Source organism: Drosophila serrata, unplaced genomic scaffold (genome assembly GCF_035046125.1).
Source record: "Drosophila serrata isolate PLE 108 unplaced genomic scaffold, ASM3504612v1 contig_249, whole genome shotgun sequence".
Lineage (NCBI taxonomy): Eukaryota > Metazoa > Arthropoda > Insecta > Diptera > Drosophilidae > Drosophila > Drosophila serrata.
In genome coordinates, this window is record NW_028257147.1 from 1,824,570 (window position 1) to 1,839,966 (window position 15,397).

At 34.6% G+C, this 15,397-nt stretch overlaps 1 pseudogene; it reads left to right on the forward strand.

Moving 5' to 3' along the window:
- Window positions 1-492: 492 nt before the first annotated feature.
- Window positions 493-1,925, forward strand: LOC147643664 (uncharacterized; annotated as a pseudogene).
- Window positions 1,926-15,397: the final 13,472 nt, after the last annotated feature.

Consider the following 15,397-nt stretch of genomic DNA (forward strand, 5'->3'; position numbering starts at 1 on the left):
AATATATAATATATACTTTATTAATTCGTAGTGATCGAATTTCAAGGTTTGCAAGGTCTGCAAGGGTATACAAATTTCGTTCCGAAGTTAGCTTTCTTTCTTGGTTTTCATTTATTATTAAATGCTGACTTACATTCGGACTCGTTCTTTGTACTGATCGATCGATCAGCCGCTCAAGTCGCAATCATTATGTAATTATTGCAATGTCATTTCACTCGCTTAATCGCAAAGCAAATTTTTCATTTGTTTGTCAAGTTTTTTTTTATTTTTTTTTTAGCAATTGACAATAATTTTTAACAAGTTCTGAGAAGGCAACAAATATTTGTTTTGACAGGATTTCATCTGTACCTCAACCTATATAATATTGTCGTTTTTAACCTCTAGAATTTTTAAAGAAATAACATTGTAAAGACTTTTTGTTAAGATATTTTATGTTAGAAACTGCAGGATTTTAATGTTTTATTATATAATTATATTTTCTTGTTCTCCATAAAACTTAATAATTTATACTGCCTTTTCTACTCCTTTTTAACTTTTTATATATATTATTATTACTTTCTAAAAACTATGACAAGTTCTTCACCTTTTTTATACCAGTTTATTATTTGATAATATAATAAATAATGAAAGAAACATTTTTATAATTTCCCTACCTATAATCTATTTTCTCCCCATTAATTATTAAGTTCTATAATAGTTTCCAATGCTCATTACAAATAAATTCCTTCATAATTTCCACCTAATTACCTAAAACAATGACGACGCTTTTCCTTCGCTGGTGGACTAAATTTTCCATGACGCCGTTGGCCAACCTGACCTCAAAGTGCTGCAGCAGCATCATCATCATCACAATTTTCCAACGAACCTGGCCACCCGGTTTTCCCGCTTTTCCTTTAGTGTTTGGCAGTGGTTCTGCCTTTGCTCCTGGCCGTGCAACGTGAGGAAGCGGCGGCCCGTGTGATTACCACAGCAACGATGGACGTCACCCGCCAGTTGCCGTCAAATTGAGTCGAGTCGAGTCACCTCACCGGGCTCACCCGGCTCCGGCTCCGTCTCCGTCTCCCGGCTCCGTGCAGGTAAAAGCCCCAAGTGTTACGCTGGCACACAGACCCCAATGCAACATCCAACCTGTTCGAAGCCGCAACGCTGGCAGCGCTGCTGGGAAAACGTGAGCGGCAAACGTGACACTGGGTTCGAACCTCCTCCAAAGTGACTGCTTTTTCTGGCTTTTGCATGGGCTGCCTGGCCTACTGAGCATTTGTTGGGGGTCTTCAGGGGTTAAAAGGGGGAGGGGAGAGAGGCTGGTTGGGTGGTTGTTTGACGGTGCTTACACCATTTCGAACGATAAACATTGTATATGGCCCCAGGCACGTTGCCACAGAAGTGCAAATGGCACTGAGAAAATAATCATAGATCTACTTTTGCTATTCTTAATAGTTTTAAATTAAAATTAAAAAGTAGTTCATAACAAAATAATTATTATTAGCTTATTGGTTAGTATAATTTTTGGCCAAAAGTTGTGTTAAATATTTATTTTGATAAAAAGTATACAGGCAAAGAGATCTAGACATGTTAGCATATCTATATTTCGATCTATCTATGTATCTTTTTTTTATTTTTAAGTTTCGTGGACTTATATATATAAAGATATAAAATATAAGACCTAGAGACAGAAGAATTTAATTTGATTTGAATTAAAAATTTGATTTTCTAAACCCTTTTAAGTATTTTATTTTTCTCTGTGTATTTCTTGCCTATTTTTTTCTCTGCAGCGCACTCGAAAGTCACATTACTCGCTGTGCCTATTACATGACACACAAACGAATCGCAAACGAATTCGAACGAACGCCAAGAGCAACAATTGTTTGGAGGGAGAGAGAGGGTGTGTAGTCGGGTATATATGGCAATCAATCGGACACCTGTAAGCGGCAACGTGATGAGAAGCGTGCTGGGGTTCCGCAGCGTAAGGAGGGGGTTGTTATGGGGGCAGGGATTGCAAGTGCTAAGGGGTCAAGTCTCAGTTTAATTGATTTGGAAATATTTAACCATATTTTCCCCATCATTGGACTTCAAGTTAAACTCATTAATGACCGGGGGCACTCCTCTTTATATAATTAAAGTTTAAGTACTATATTTCCCTAAAAAGTGGAAATTATACGTTTAGATATTAATATATTATTATTACTTTAGTATATATTTCATAGGTATTAATAATATCTATTAAGAATATTTAGGGAATATAATGTAAATATTAAAATATCAATTCTTTTAAAATTTTCTAAGCACATTTTATTAAAAGATTTAATCAATGAAATGATTTTATTGTAAATAAGTGCAAAATTGAGGTCACTTTTATAAATTCTTATCAATAAATTCCCATACGAATTATAAGATTATATTTAAAACATGTTTTGTTCTTCTATTAATCTTTAAGAGATTAATAATTATTAAATATTATTATAAATATTATTGATAAAAAACTTTTTTTTTGGTTAAAAGTTCTCCAATAAATAAATGATTCATAATTTGGCTGCGCAATATTAAATAGAAATTATTCCATGGAAAAATACGGCTTTCTTTTATCCAGAAAAGGTACAAAGTATATTTTTTAGATGTTTATAATAAATATTTTAAGAACAATAAATATTTGTTCACTTTCTCCAATTAAATTTTATCCTAACTTTGTTGTTCTTTAATTAAAATTAAAAGAACAGCACATTTAAATTTAATTTTTTTCTTTTTACCCTATTAGCCCTTTTATTAAAATTCCAATAAAATTTAATATAAATTTCAAATTCTAAAATTTACTAACAAACCCGCCCCTTTAATCCCTCTTAAATTAACCCTTAGATGGCGCCTTGCATTTCGTTTATTTTTTTTTTTTTTGGTCAGCGTTAATTTTCTAGATTTTAGCGTGCGGGGGCAGCCGCGACGTCCGTCTGACTCTGCGTCGACGTCGACGCCAACGTTGGCCGCGTAATGAGTGCAAATGTGAATGAACTTCCCGCAGACGCAAACGCACACGCAGTGGGGCCCTCTCGCTCGCACGCATGCTTCCTCCGCCCTCGAAAATCTCGGAAGCGGCAGAAAAAAAACAAAAACAACACTAAATAACAGCAGCAACAGTAAGTTGGCTCTCTTCTCGCGGAGCTTACAACTTTCACACACCGAACATCAGGCATCGAAACGTCTCGCACATAGACATACATACATACATATGTATGTAACCATGTGAAAGGCCCTGGAGACCCTCCAATACCAGTAACCAGGGTAATCCCCGCCCCCCAAAAAACCAACTTTTGATACGCCCGTTGTATATATATATATATATGTATATATATCAGTCCGTTCTAAGCGGCAAATGAAACTGAAATTTTGTACACAACGATAACGGTGGCTCAGCTTATTATGCAGAACCCCAAAAAAATTTGGGGACTTTCTTTAACAGTTAATCCGAAAGACAGATAATAAGGCCGATATATGCATGTGAATCATGGGGTTATTGCGATCTTTAAAGTTGGAAAACTTTTTATAAAATAATGGCAAAAATTATGTTATTTATATTTTATTATACTATTGAGTAATATTATTAATAACCAACTAACAATTTGAAACATTTATATAATCCCATCTTAAAATAGGTATTTTTTTATACTGTAAGAATTTGTGACCCTCTTAGAATAAATGTATTTATTTAATTAAAAAAAAATAGTACTTATTCAAACTAATATTTATTAATATTTCTTTAATACAAATATTGGTTTTGTTTAAGAGATTTTGAGTATAACCTTTAAATTACCAATTTGCGGTCAAAAACATAATTATTCCATTGCATAAACACAACAAAAAATAACAAAATAAAACATATACTGTAAATCTTTTCACTCTTCATTGTTTGCAATATTTTTAAAATTTAGCTACGCCAAAAGATTAAACAAACAAAGGTTAAAATTCCCAGAATATGGATTTACGTCCTTTGCAGCTGTTAAGAAATTTATTTATACCAAAAATATTTTGTACATGATTTATTTAGTAAAATCTAAAAGCTATAAAAAATATTCAATTAAGTCGTAATCTTTCTCAAAACAATAAAACCTCTTTGATATTGTGTAGAATTTCAAGTGTCACGTTAACTAAAACAATTATTTACTTTCCCAATAGTTTATCAAGTATATGCTATGTAATTTCTATCCTTCCTCATGTCATAAAATGTTAGACAAATATACTCGATTATGAAACGTAGTTAGTTTACCCCATTTTGTATGATTCACAAAATGTTTTATGATTTGTTATAACAAATTTATTTGATTTGGGGGAGTCTTATTGCGTTTCACCTTGTGACACATTAACGCTTACCCATATATGGGCCTGTATTTACGACCCTTATCAGAACGGCTAAGAAATCCATTTGGTTGTTTCTTTGGTTGCATTACTGGCCGCAAGACAAAGCACTTGAGAAATCACTTAACATAAGCGGTAATAGCCAGCAAACAAGCCAGTAAGAAAGAAAGAAAGACAGAAAGAAAGCCATAGCCGAGTGGGAGCCCCAATGAGAAGCTGATAACGCACACATGTGTAATACAGTCGAGGGTAAAATAATAAAATATGATGAGTTCTTAAGAATAATTAATGAAAATCAAGTCAGAGAAAATTATTATATTATGTTTATTACTGATAATTTAGTGGGAAAAACATATTTACGAATATTTAGAAGCATTACAACACTGTATTCTTTTTTTAACAATCTTTTACTCCAATCTTAAAAAGAGAAATTCAGGAAATATTTTTAAAATTTAATTATAGAACTACCATTAATAGATAAATAAATAATTTCAATATGAGTACTGTTTTTTAAATTTAATAATACTCCAAATACCTATTATTTTGCCCCCACCTGTTGAGTGTGTTTGTGATGCACAGAGGCAACAAAGTTGTTGAAGAAATTTGGGTCTTGCTCTAGTTTTCACAACCAAAGTTCAATGATCGATTGCAAAGCCAAAAAAAAGCTCCCCAGAGAGACGGAGAAAGAGAGAGAGAGAAAGAGAGAGTGCAAGGGGGATCGACAGATTGAGAGAGAGAGAGAGCCGGAGGCTCTTTTTTGCAGAACTCACGCGTCATATGTAGAAACGTCTGCGAACGCTTTCTGCTTTCTTTTTATCGTGCAACTTTTGCGTTGTTGTTAAGTATCCGAAAGAAATTCGTCATATAATAAAATTTTATAATTTTTGTTATACGCTGACTCTCTCATATGTGTGTGTGTGCATTCAACTTGATTTCATTTATGAGTTTGTTTTCATTTATTTACTCAACGCCGTTGATAAACAATTTCTGGTGGCTGTTGTAGTATTATTTTCTTCGTTTTTGGTCAACGAAATTAGAATAATGAAAGCAAATACATACGCAGAATGGGAAAGTCAATGCACGCGGCGACGCAGCAGTCAGCAGCGCTGCTGCAGCTGCGCCAACAACAATTGTGTTTGCTTTCTTTTCGTTTTTTTTTCGTAATGAAATTATTAGAATTTCACATATAATGCCCAGTTGTCATCAAAATACAAGTCTTTCTAATTGGGAAAACCTTTCGTCGGAGCTTAGCTCTTGTCAACCTGTCGATCGTACTTTGTGAGTTATAGAAATTTAAGCGTTACGCCGAGCAATTAGTGCACTACAGAGAAATGTGGAGAATCTTCTCGCAAGGAGAAAGTCTGGCTTCAATGAAGACCGGAGATCTCGCGGGATTAGAAACCTGTAAAGATTGCCTTGTTAAGTGTTCGTTGATCGAGAAAAACTCCCAAGAAGATTTTGTAATTTCATTCTTTGGGAATATTTACTTTATGGAAAGGTTGATCTTTGATTAAAATAAACTTGGTTTAATCTGAGGAAGATATGGTTAGGTATATCTTTCAGTTTCTTTTTGTATATCCTTCCAAGGTATCATAATATTAGTCAAAAGCTTAAAACCCTATGAACCCTATGAATCATTTCCGACCCTATAAATCATATATGTATATTCTTGATCAGCATCAACTGCCGAATCGATTTAGACATGTCCGGTTGAATATAAAATTTTCAAAATTTTTTCAAAAATAGATAAGGGCTTACATCATTAAAACTTTCAAAAATTGGCAAAAATTGTATTTCTTTTTAAATATTAAATTTATTATGCAGATTTAAAACTTTTGTAAAAACTAGCACAGAACAGCTTTCCCAATTAAAAATTATGCTTTTTTGACTAATCTATGAGTTTTTTAAACTTTGATTTTTGTAAAAATTGATTTAATTTTATAATTCGATCCTATAATTCAATTGCTAACACGTAATACAATCATATGTCCAGAATAATTCTTATTAGCATTTCCATCATTTCTTACTTGACACCAATGTTAATTCTACCGCTAATAACTAAAACCGCTTGCATTAGCATTATCTCACAAGTTCTAAAAAAAAAGATCTTTCTACAATCTACAAACATTCTTCCCAAATTACCATCCCGTAAAAGTTAACCCAAAAAAGCAAGCGGGCCACAAGCAGTTCCCCCCAAAAAACAGCCAACAAGCAATTATGTAATGCCACCTACCCAAAAATGAAAAATTTCCAGGCTGCGAAGAAACCGAAAAAAGACAGTGATAAACGCAACAGGGAAAGGGAAGAAAGGTGAAGACTAAGCAGCAGACGGCGAAGAAGGGCAAGAAAGGGAAGAAGAACCAACGAGCGAACAGAACGCTAACTAAACAAGTTTGTTGGAATTGGGTAAACGACATTATTAGAGGCACAAACGAGTGTGTTACAATATTAGGCCACAGTACCGTTAGGCCCCCCCGATTGAGAACCCCCCCCCCCACACCAAGAACCGAAAAAAGTAAAACACCGTAAGAGCAGCATTCAAAAGATTCGTGCGATTGCACCTCTCTTTCTGGCCCCCTTTGTCTTATGTAATCAATTACACGAAGAATGATAATGAAGAAAGCACGGAGCGGTGAGCACAGCGTTCTTACTTTCTCCGCAGAAGTGGGCCACGACGTTGGCAGCGGCCGCGACAGAGGCAGAGGCAGAGGCCGAGGCAGCGATATTAACCAACGAAATGTTGGAAAAGAAGGGAACGAAAGACTGGAGACACTGTCATGTAATTATGAAACTTTCACGCAAGACCCACAAACACTAAGGCACACATACACATACATACATGCACGACGAGTGCTGTTCTCGATGCAACTTCTTTTGGGGCTCAATGCACTGAAAGAAATTAACTGTCTATTGAGCCGATATTATATAATTTGTAATTTAAATCTTATTTCTTTAAACTATATATTATTAATAGGGATGATCAAAAAAATTATTTCTCGTAATTTTTAATTTACTTACAGAATGTTTTTATAATTCTATTTACCTGATAAATCAATCTAAGCTTTTATCAGCAATACATAATTTTATAAATAAATAACCTTAATTATTTTTATTCAGTTCAAATTCTTCCGAAGAATCTGACTCACTTTAACTCTTATTTCCAGAATTAATTCCCCTTCTTAACATTATTATAAATCAAAATCAGTTTACAGTTTCAATACTTTCACTGCTTTTGGCTCCCGTTTAAAAAGAACCTTTTCAATTCGATTCTTACAAACGTATTCATATTTTTTTCGGTGTTCATTTTCGTTCATTTCCAGTTTAGAATTGGGTCAAATAACGGATTTGTGTTAGCCCCTCTCTGTCTTTGTTTTTTCTCGCTCACTCGCTCTCTTTGTTTGGAGTTGGAGGCAAGATCAGCAAAAGAACGTAACAAGCTGCGTCATCGCTTACTCCACTGCCCCCCCACTGTCACACCCCCTTTCGACCACCACACCTCCACACAAACGCACACATACACAACTTCATCGAACTTCACTCGCAGCACACAAACCGAATTTCAAATTCAGAGCAGAAGAAACCGGTTGCTTACGGGGAGAGAGATCTTTTGTAAGCCGCGCTCAGTTGGTCTGCTCACCTAGTGGCCGGCTTTCATGCAGGTTCGTCTCGAACATGCTGCACTGCTTGGCTCCCTCCGGCAACTCTCTTCTGCACTGTTCTACATTTCTTCAACTCCACACGGGTGAAAATATCAGTAGGTGCAGGGAGAGAAAAAATTATATAGATTAAGACATTTTTAAAATAAAATTCGATTATAAAATACGTTCTTTATACACACAAAATTTACGGTGCAGTCCTTCCTTTGTCCTGGAGATTTTAAGATCCATCGAAATGGAGTAGAAAAGTATTCTACATTTTATTATTATTATTAACAAATTAACAAATAGAATACATATTTATGCCTTTTTCGGCTGCATAAAAATGTGATTTATTAATAACTTGTATCCAATTTTTCCCAGTGCGTCAAACACCGGTTTAGAACGTTCACTCACGCCTTGCGCCCGTTGCGGCTCATTAAAGACAGCCAACCACGATCAGCGCAGCGCGCCAAGCGAGCCACATAAAAATCTTTTACTATTTTTATTTTTATTGTTCAAGAAGAGAAAGTGTTACGCCAATTGATTGTTTAATTAATTTTCTTTCTTCAGCTTCTGCTTCTTTGCCGGTGAGCTTCTTCTTCTGGCAAAAGAAGCAAAACACCTCGCATTGTGGCCCATGTTTCATGTTCAAGTCCATGTCCAAGATGTCAATGACCATGGGCAAAAAGTTAAGCTTGCTCAAAATAAAGTTCAGTTAAGTTCAGAAGGAAAAACTATAAAGCTTTTGGGGAGATCGAAGAAACTAATACACTTGCTTTCTTAGTATTGGTATCTCTATTTATATTGAACTTCAATTTTGATAAAGTTTTCTTTATTAAAAATGACCTTATTATATTTTTTGATTTATAAGTGCAAGATACTAAATCTCCAAAATTTGTATTTATTATTTATAATATTATTGTTGATATGATCATGGAATTTTATAGCAAAAATACTTTATGCCAGGGTATTGCGAAAAACTAAACAAATATGAGCGACAGAGTAAAAGTTTTTGCACAATGCGCTTCATTTGTTGCTCATTTGACAACTTCTTCAGCTCCCGCAGCTTTCACACTTAAAAAAAATTTAAAAAACATCTAAAAAATATATGTTCCTCAATCCAAGTTTTATAATACTTCTAGAAGCCTAGAATTTCGTGGCTTAGAATAATATATATCCATAGAAATAAAGATTTTAAGGTAATGGTTTATAACAATAAAATTTTGATTGTGCTGTAGTATTTATTAAACCGAAAAATATTATTCGTGATGGAAAACTTTGCTTGAAATATTTAAGATTCTTCTTAAGATCGTAATAAATCCCATTTCCTAGTTTCATAAGGCTCAATTTAAATATTATCATGATAATATTTTTCAAAGTGCAATCTGGCCATCGTTTTGGCCCGCACTCTTCGTGGATTCTTTTGGCCAACCATTTTGCAATTGTTAACGCTTTTTTTTTGTCTACGACTAATGTGTCAACTGTACTTCAGAGAGTACTGCTCATACCTGTGCCGATGTCGAACCCAATGAATTATGCATTCGGGCAAGTTACAACTTTCCAAATGGCTTTCCTCTTGGCCATGGCCAAGTTGTTTTTGTTGTTGTTGTTGTTGATAGTACCGCCACAGTTACCGCTGCTTCTGCTCATTGTTGTTGTTGTTGTTGCCAAATAGAAAACTCTAACCGCTTATTTGCACTTAGACTTTCGCGCGATCTTCAATTAAGATAAATGTCGTGCTTGCCCTGGTTGCAAATAACTGCAAAAATTTGCCATGGAACCTTTTGTCGGAACTAAGATTTGAGAACTATATTTATGGGTGAAAACGTATTTATAACTAGGACTTAGTTAAGTGATAACATTAGTGAAATAATTTGAATATTCGTCCAGGATTTTATAGGAAGAAAATAAAAAGGAAATTAGAAAATTGTGCAAAGAGTGGACTTTAAGTTAATTGAATTCTAACAGAAAGTTTTACAAATAATCATAAATATAATATTATTCATATGATTTACATATATATTATATGTTATAATTATTATTATTATTTTTAAAGATTTTTTGCTTTAATAAATCTTAAAAAAAAATACCCCAAAAAAAATTTCAATCAAAATCATCCCCTGCGTATACGTAATGTGTACATATAAAAATTAAATCTTTCCTATGATTTACATTTATAAATATATATTATTTTATTTTATTCTAACTGATTTTTAGCTTTATTAATCCGTTCCCATACCCAAAAAAAAATATGATTCCAATATCAAGACATACCCTGCGTATACGTAATGTTTACATACAATAATTACATTTTTCCTATGATTTATATTTTTAAATATATATTATTTTATTTTATTTTAACAGATTTTTAGCTTTATTAATACATTCCCATACCCAAAAAAATATGATTCCAATAGCAAAACATACCGTGCGTATACGTAATGTTTACATACAATAATTAAATTTTTCCTATGATTTACATTTTTAAATATATATTATTTTATTTTATTTGAACAGATTTTTAGCTTTATTATTACATTCCCATACCCAAAAAAAATACGATTCCAATCACAAACATACCCTGCGTATACGTAATGTGTACATTCAAAAATTAAATGTTTCCTATGATTTATATTATTAAAATTATATATTTTATTTTAACAGATTTTTGGCTTTATTTATACATTCCCATACCCCAAAAAAAAAAAAACGATTCCAATCACAAGCTTACCCTGCGAATACGTAATATGTATTAAAAACACTGTACATAGCGCATACGCCCCATGGGTTATATAAAACTGTCAGCGTAAATCACAATTATATAATGCAACAGTGATAAAAAAGGCACTCACACACACACACACACCCACAAATACCGAGAAGACAGCCGATGAAGAAACCAGAAGAACAGCGGACAAAGAAGACAAGAGGGGCCGACGAGATCGTTCTGCCAACAAAGGGAGAACTCTGAGAGAGAGAGAGAGAGAACGAAGAGGTGAAGGAGATAAAGGTGGAGGAGGAGGAGGAGGAGGAAGAGAAGGAGGACGATGTGAAAGAAGACCCAACCCAAGTCGCGATCCAAACCGATGCCAGCGGATGTTGCGATTATTACGAAATAAACGAGGAATAAGAATGAAAACGAAATGCATGGCCAGAAGAGGATATACATATATGTTCCTAAATGTATAGGTTACTCTTGTCAAGTAGGCCTGTATATACGTATTATCCCTTTTATAGCAGCAAAATGCCAACGGCGCATCGCCTTGCTCGACACAAGAAGAATTCTTCTTGAGAAATGCTAAATTTAGAGCGCCAACAGCAGTCAGCCCCCAAGCCCCCCCCCCCCCCCCCTAAGTAGGTTGATTGGTCATATCTCTCGCGCTCCTTCCACTCGCTGTTAAGCAATTTGCGCAGCAGTTGCAGACACAAAAACCAACAAAATGAATAATACAAGTCATAAACGATCTCTCTCTCTCGCTCTCACTCTCTCTCTCCCTCTTGAACTCTGCTTGCAACACGCTTGAACTTTATCCCTAATAATCGCTGTATTTCGTTTCGATTATGCAAAAGTTCTTCTTCCGAGAATTATTATTTTCTTCACTCATCATTCGCTTAATTAGCCATTTTTCGCTGACTAATGGGAAATGCATGTGATGCCAGAGCTCTCAAGAGGTGAAAAGCGGGTATAACAAACACAAAAAGTAATAATAATAAGGAAAAACGGAAATCGCTTCTATGGAAACCAAAGATTGCTAAATCGTTAGCAGAATTTACATCATTCTAGTTGGCCAATTTGCATACGTAGCAAACTGGCAACTCATAAATTTCCATTAAGCTGGTTCTTCAACTGTCGGTTATAATTAATGAAATACTTAAATTAAAGAAATTTAAATATTATTTCAACAGATGTTTCTATTTTTATATTAAGAAACTTGATGATAAGTTAAATATATATTTTTAGGTCATCTGAAATTTATTTTAAATGTGTCATTAAAAATCTTTAACAGTAAATTATATAATTACAAATTACTTAATGACTACTTCTCTTGTTTCCTTAAATTCTGTCAACTAATTGCGTAATTTGAACCGAGAATTATTTTTAGTGTGAAGTATTTTAGCGATTTTTACGATGTTTAAATAATATGTTTTTTGTATTTAACACAGAACCTGTTTTCGTGTGACGCAAGGTGTTAATATTATTTATGGGGTAATATTACTTTAAGGGTTCTTACGTAAAATATATTATTTAAACCGAAAATAAATTGAGTTTGAAGTTAAATAACTCGATAATAAGGGAGTTATTTAACTTAAATTTTTCTGTGTTATGTCTTACAAATATATTATTTATATTAATCAATCGATCTGAAATTTATTCTCCCCATAATCTATTTAAGAATATACTAAATAGTACAGTTTTCTTTAGGTTTATATTTTTAAAGACTAACATAGCCGGAGTTTACGGATGTCATGTCATGTGTGATAATATGCACTTATTCCCCACTTAAGCCTGTTTACGCACCAGAAGGAGGGAGGGGGAAGAGTGATACTCCCTGGCATGTGTACATATACATATCAATCTAATTGTAAGTATGCATAAATATCTCAACCGTTTTACTATCGCCATACTTTATGGGCCTACACTTAAACCGACTTACATATTACATTACCCTGCATACTTTACATAGAACAAGAGGAAGAAAACACACAGGGACAGAGAGAGTGAGAGAAAGAGAAGGGAAGAAATAAGGCGGAGTAGAACGGGGGAAAATGCGACTACCCCACGATGCCAGCTGCGCATTTTTTTTATAATGCACACACAGACTGGGCGCTGTGCTAATTTATACAACAATAATGCGAGTATCATTTTTGTTTTTATTTCGCTTCTCCGCCACCGAAATGATCTTATTGGAATACCCACTCACAAGCACACGCATACAATAGGGGGTAATAAAATAAAACCAAATTAATATCAATTCATTTAATGCGCTAAATATAATATCAGTAATAACTACAACTCTAGATATTTTAAAATAAGAAATAAATTCTTCGTTTTAAGTATCAGGAGTATTATTATTAAGTATTATTGAGGGTCCTAGACCATTTCTATCTTAAAAAATACTGATTTATGGGGTATGCTCCACAAGTTCTTAGGTTATTGTTACTATTTCAGAACATTTCTTTGTTAAATTTATACTTTTCGATAATATTTAAACATTTCCAATTATTTGTATGTTCTTTTATAGGTAACTATACCTTAGAATAGATTAGCTTTCAACCAAATTAATTATCTGTATATACTATTTATATTTGTGAATTCGAATGATATTCTTTGAATGATATTAACCCCCCGTGTCATTCTCTTGAACTCGAGTGTGAGTGTGGTGTAGGGGCTGCAGTCGAAAGAGCGAGCGAGGCGAAGCCAACGACTGATTCGTTCAGCCTTGAACTTCTCTTTGAGTGCATTAACTCTACGGGCAGCGCAGCGACTGCGAAGCCGCCGGCGGCTGCTCTGTCCGCTCTCGCAGACCTTTTGTCCCATTCGCTCCCACAGAGCCCCACAGGCCAAAATGGCATACGCAATGTGCTAATATATGTGAGTGTGTGGGTAAGTGACTCTATCTGTGTGGCCAGTGACCGAGGGTCGGGGTGGCCAGAGGGATTTGGGGTGGGGGCTTGACAGAGCAACAGAGAGAGAGAGAGAGGGAGAGAGGGAGTTTTTAGTTCTGGGCTGCACATTCCTCGCTCGCCTCGAACCTCCGATCTTGCTCTTTATGTAATCTAGAATGTTGTCTTGTCATAAGAGTACAGTGCGACTTCCTTTTGAGGATCACCTTTATTAATTAGCTTAGCATAAATTAGATTTTAAAGATGATTTGTTTGTTAAAATTAAATTTAATTTCTTTTTATAACTGACTACATTTTTATGAACCCAAAACAAAAACCCACTTTATCTCATAAAAAGTGTTGCCTACTTTTTGCAGTATAATTTTTGGGGAATTTATTTCTTTAAATTAAGCTATTGTTACCATATTGCTATGAAATATTGAGTTATCGGAAAATCAAATAATTAAAAATTACCACTAATATAGGGTAGATGAAGTAATGCCCACTGTATATACCCTGCAACTGTGGGCACCCCCATGAAGGATTGTATTACATAAGCGACAATCGGAGAAGCGACAGGCGATAAGTTTCGCTTTCGCATATGCACATGTGGGCGTGGTATATACACACACACACACACACTCATACAGTGACAAGCGATTATGAATACGCGGCGAGCACTCCTTTTGTCTGGAACGGAGAGTGTTTTGAACCTTCGAGGCGCTGGCCTTGAACCTACCGATCGCAGTGTGTTTGCAAAACAGATACACACACACACACACTCAGATGCCCAGCCGATGAGTGGGGAGTTATATAAAAAAAAAATAACAAAATAAAAACAAGAAAAAAACTTCAATTCATTTTTTTTAACCGAGCGCGCGTTTTGTTTTTATTCTCGCCTTTGTTGGTTCTGTTCTGCCATTCACATTCGCCTGCTGCGTGTGTGTGCCTTCGTATTTGCCTGACCCCACACAACATTGCACTCACACACAGACACATACACACACACACACACACTGTCCTTGAGATCGTTTCTTGCCGTTGGGGCGACTACGCTGGCGTCTCTGTTCCGCTCCCCCTGTTACAACACCGGCCTCTCTCTCTCTCCCTCTCTCTATCTCTCTGGAACCTGCAAAACAACTGTTTTTCCTTGCCTGTTGCGAAAGGGTATTTTTGGACTCAAAATACATCGATTTTCAAATCTGACATAATCCAGTTTATTTAATATTTTTCATTCGAGCCAAGCCTCCAATGCGGGTTAAATTTGAGGCAGTTGCAGGCGGTTATCACATCTTAAAATCAGACCTTATATAGAAAGTTTAGCTGGATATTATATATAAACTTACAATTTTCATGTTCTTTAAGTCAATATTTATGGATATTTTTATACGACAATTTTTTCGAAAAATCAACATTTAAAAAACTCATAACTAAGCCAAAAAAGCACTAATTTTAATTCGGAAAGCTGGCATATGTTAGTTTTTACTACCTTAACAACAAAATTTCAAAAATTTTATTTTCAACTGGAGATGGCTAGATCGATTCGGCTGTTGATGCTGATCAAGAATATATATGATTAATGGGGTCGGAAATGAGTCCTTCACATTTTTACAAGCTTCTGAGTAAAATTATAATACTCTGAAAGGCAATAAAAATAACAAAATAGCATCTTAAAATAAGAAACTCGATCTCTGTTTAATTTAGAATTCTGTTACTGCTAATATATATTCTTAGGTTTGTTTTGACGGCTGGTTGGTTTCAATATTTGAGTTTAGTGCAGGGCTTATCGCAAATGGCCAACAGTTGGTTGCTCT